Source organism: Argopecten irradians, chromosome 2, assembly GCF_041381155.1.
Source record: "Argopecten irradians isolate NY chromosome 2, Ai_NY, whole genome shotgun sequence".
Lineage (NCBI taxonomy): Eukaryota > Metazoa > Mollusca > Bivalvia > Pectinida > Pectinidae > Argopecten > Argopecten irradians.
The window spans coordinates 11651842-11656805 of NC_091135.1; the positions used below are offsets into that span (position 1 = coordinate 11651842).

A 4964-nucleotide genomic window follows, 5' to 3' on the forward strand; every position below is an offset into this window, starting at 1 on the left:
TGGTCATCAGTTACCTTGGTGAGTGTGTAAAGATTGAGGTGTAAAGATTGGTTATCTTGGTGAGGTGTAAAGATTGGTCATCATTTTACCTTGGTGAGGTGTAAAGATTGGTCATCAGTTACCTTGGTGAGGTGTAAAGATTGGTCATCAGTTACTTTGGTGAGGTGTAAAGATTGGTCATCAGTTACCTTGGTGAGGTGTAAAGATTGGTCATCAGTTACCATGGTGAGGTGTAAAGATTGGTCATCAGTTACCTTGGTGAGGTGTAAAGATTGGTCATCAGTTACCTTGGTGAGGTGTAAAGATTGGTCATCAGTTACCTTGGTGAGGTGTAAAGATTGGTCATCAGTTACCATGGTGAGGTGTAAAGATTGGTCATCAGTTACCTTGGTGAGGTGTAAAGATTGGTCATCAGTTACCTTGGTGAGGTGTAAAGATTGGTCATCAGTTACCTTGGTGAGGTGTAAAGATTGGTCATCAGTTACCATGGTGAGGTGTAAAGATTGGTCATCAGTTACCATGGTGAGGTGTAAAGATTGGTCATCAGTTACCATGGTGAGGTGTAAAGATTGGTCATCAGTTACCTTGGTGAGGTGTAAAGATTGGTCATCAGTTACCATGGTGAGGTGTAAAGATTGGTCATCAGTTACCATGGTGAGGTGTAAAGATTGGTCATCGGTTACTTTGGTGAGGTGTAAAGATTGGTCATCAGTTACCATGGTGAGGTGTAAAGATTGGTCATCGGTTACTTTGGTGAGGTGTAAAGATTGGTCATCAGTTACCTTGGTGAGGTGTAAAGATTGGTCATCAGTTACCTTGGTGAGGTGTAAAGATTGGTCATCAGTTACCTTGGTGAGGTGTAAAGATTGGTCATTGGTTACCTTGGTGAGGTGTAAAGATTGGTCATCGGTTACTTTGGTGAGGTGTAAAGATTGGTCATCAGTTACCATGGTGAGGTGTAAAGATTGGTCATCAGTTACCTTGGTGAGGTGTAAAGATTGGTCATCAGTTACCATGGTGAGGTGTAAAGATTGGTCATCAGTTACTTTGGTGAGGTGTAAAGATTGGTCATCAGTTACCTTGGTGAGGTGTAAAGATTGGTCATCAGTTACCATGGTGAGGTGTAAAGATTGGTCATCAGTTACCTTGGTGAGGTGTAAAGATTGGTCATCAGTTACCTTGGTGAGGTGTAAGGGTGTAAAACAATTTCAACATGATCATGGATTTTATGGATATGAACAATATAGGACTGCTATATTTGTCACATGTTTGACAAGGCTAACAACAGGGATAGTATCTTTGCAAATTTCATTGCAGATTAAGTTCACTTACATGCAGATATAATGAACTGTCAAGCTGAACTTGATCCTGCATAATTACAAAATTTGGCATCTCAGATCTAGAGGAGCAAAAGGAGAAAAAAAGAAAACCATGTTCCATGTCCTGAGCATTTGATATTACCAATCAACAATTGTATTTTTAACCATCAAAAGTAAATATTTTCTTGCTTTGTAAGTATGAGATAAAATACTTTTATGAGATTAAAGAGGTAAAAAACCAATGCTTATGGTTCTTTGTATTTTTTGAGAAGAAGTTTGCGGTATGAAGATTTTCAGGTACATTGTATTTTTTTGCAACAGAATTTTATCAAATTGTTAGAATTCACAATATCTCTTGAGTGAATATTCTCAATATCTGAACTTGCAATGCATAGCATAAGTAGTGTGAATTAAATTCTAATATTATACCTTTGTTTATCATGGCCCATTCCAGTGTTCCAGCTAGGTCGGTTTAGCAGGGCGCGGCGCCCTGCCCTTAATTTCCAGCGCCCTGCCCTTTTTCCTAACGCCCTGCCCTTTTCCCCCATCGCCCTGCCCTTTTTTCGATTTCCCCATACTGTCTCGATATCGTCGGCCCAAATTCCGGACTTAGCAAGTCTAGCTAACACAACTTCCTGCTTCCTGTTTGCTCGCGCATATCATTGATGTCTTCAACTTCCGACTTACAATAAACAAATTTACAATGTTTTTATCTCGCCAAGAACTCAACAAATCGGCAAAGAAATGTCACGATCTTTTGTGGATGTTCAGGTATGTAGTTATATGCAATTTTCGTCATATATTTTGATACATTTTTGCCTCGATTGCTTCAAAATCGGCGTGGCGTTTTCGCGTGTCGGCTTTTCTTTGATGTGCAAAAAGTAAATAAATTCACAAAATAAGAAGCTTTATCGGTCAAGAAGCGAGATTTTGAATTGGCAATTATTATTCTAGGCCACCGATAACACTTTGGAATAGATATATTGCGTAATTTGTCGTTTAATTATAGATTTTATGGTAGTCTGAGCCGTGAGGCATGGCTTCGTTAAGTCCAGGCACAAATCATCAAAATACACGGAGTTATTTCAGTCATCGAATTTCTCATTTAATTCTATACATTTATTTAAACTTAATTTGAACAAAAAGTATTACTATAAGCCTTATTTTTCGTTCACAAACGTTAGTTCAGAGACATGCAATTTCAAATAATTAACATTGAGAATAAAATTTGAAGAATGGTCCAATTGTTTAATATTTTGGGTTTCTTTTTAATTTGTAGAGCTTCCTTCTACTCCATAGATGACAAATCTGATGCTGAGGACTAGTACTAGTACTCCTGATGTCCAGCGCTAGCTGACACATTTGAACACCTCACAACCAGCCTTATTTTATTGTGTGTCAGTGATTTAGTGATGTGTGACAAATTTCCTAGGTTATACATACACATACTTTTATCAAAGAACTCTTTTTGAAGTCAATTACAATTGTTGTTAACTACTTAATTTGGACACGCAACTTTGTTACAATTTGTATATATTTTTTAATTTCAATTTATTAACTTCTTGATATCATGGATGAAAGTGTGTTTGTTTTAATATTGATAACTTGTAATGTCTGAGAGATGTGTAGGTATGTCTACTGAGTGCATGGTGAGATTACAGGGAGCTGTGGATACATTGTTTTCAACATTTACTAGCTATATAGTTGTTAAATAAATTGAATTTAATTGAAAGAATTTTGTTTCTTCTCTTTTCATTCTGTAAATCCATTCAAGCTCATGGATAGAACTAAATTCTGAAACAAAATGGTAAACACATGATCACTTAAAGACAAATTGTGGCAATTTATAATGCATGTACTTATTTGGTAAATGTTACTTGATGCAAGACTGAATGGATTTTGTAAATGACAACACACATTGCAAAAACAAATATGTGGAAGATGTTCTTAAAGTAAGACTTAAGGAATCAACAGAGAGTACAGAGACAACTACAGAAACAAAGCAGATTTTGTGGCATCCTGTTAATCCAAATAAAAAATAAACAAATTATTATCAAAACAGTCAACATTTTCTTTTTATGTCTCAGACATTTTGGAGAATCCACAAAACACTCCCAAAGTCTACTTGATGCCATAATATAGGTATTGATATTACAATCATTGACGATTATGATGCAATGATATACATATTATACAGTTGTTTCTGATATTAGCTGTATGTCATATATAAAATGCCCTAAAAGTTTTATGTCGCGGAAAAAAATGCCCTTTTTTTGCCCAGCGCCCTGCCCTTTTCAAATCCTAGCTGGAACACTGCATTCTGATTAAATTTCATGTCCTTATTCTCACTCTTATATTCTATAGGAACTTAAAATATCCGATATTCCTTTGGCAGCCATAACATATTATGTGTACCCCGATAGTTATGTATTCGCTCCAATTCTTGCAAATTTCTTGAGCTTCAACGAGATCCTAGATTACAAAAATATTGTTTATGTGCTCGGAAACATGTCACTATGAAGTTCATTTTAAAGATAAAAGTATGCAGATGGTCTCAAACAACAGATGATGTATTTAGGAAAGAGCAGATAGATAGAAAGAGATAAATAACACCTACTATATAATAGTTAAGTTTTGTGGGTATAAAATTTTGTGATATACTGTTTGGAATTTATTTGCGGGACTTTATTTTTTGTGAATTTCCGTAGTGGCCTTTGAAAGCGTCATTTGTGGGACTGGCTTTAATACATCAAACCATGATTTTTGATAAATTTAGCAAGGTATTAAAATTCACGATTTTGAATAGATCAGCGAGTTTAGCGAAATTAAATCCCGTGTGAATATAAACAACTATACAGTCTTTCGAGAAAAAAAAAAAAAAAAAAACAAGTCCCACATACAATTTTCTTCCTCCAATGACCCCATGCGCGGTGAACTTTAGGCTACCTGCAATAAATGTTTGTCTTGTTGTCTAGGAGTACTATTTGTTATTGTCAAAATAGCAGCCAATCGAAATCTAGATGCAAACTGCTTTCATAAATAATGCCGGCCTTGGAAAGGAAATGGAGCACTACTGATCATCAAATTTAAATTCAATCATATGATCACCAAAAGAGCACACCATACCAATCCTCTAGACAGTAAGGACTGATCAGATGAACGCATGAACACCGTGATGCTTTGTGTCATTAGTTAACGAGTAGTAGATCAAATGACGAATCCAAAATTAAAAAGCCTACTATCATCAGGTGTATACGAACGAATCCGAAATCCGTACTATTATGTTTTGTGTTAATTAGGCATATATATACACGATCAAACACAAATTATTGTTCGAATGACTAATTTCATTTATGCTCTCTCGGAGGTGGAGCATCTTTAAGGTTTGCTGGTATAAAATTTTGTGATATACTGTTTGGAATTTATTTGCGGGACTTCATTTTTCGTAAATTTCCTTAGTGACCTTTGAAAGCGTCATTTGTGGGACTGGCTTTAATACATCAAACCATGATTTTGATAAATTTAGCAAGTTATTAAAATTCACCATTTTGAATAGATCAGCGAATTTAGCGAAATTAAATCCCCTGCGAATATAAACAACTATACAGTATTTCGAGAGAAAAAAACAAGTCCCACATACAAGTT

The 4964-nt window shown here is 35.6% G+C and overlaps 1 long non-coding RNA gene across 2 annotated transcripts; it reads left to right on the forward strand.

Moving 5' to 3' along the window:
* Nucleotides 1–99: 99 nt before the first annotated feature.
* Nucleotides 100–3054, forward strand: LOC138314459 (uncharacterized). Of its 2 annotated transcripts, XR_011207376.1 has the most exons (3): nt 126–989; nt 1023–2090; nt 2599–3054. It is a non-coding gene; the product is annotated as an uncharacterized lncRNA (long non-coding RNA). The 2 variants fall into 2 exon arrangements; XR_011207375.1 differs by having other exon boundaries at nt 100–2090.
* The last annotated feature ends 1910 nt before the right edge of the window (nt 3055–4964 follow it).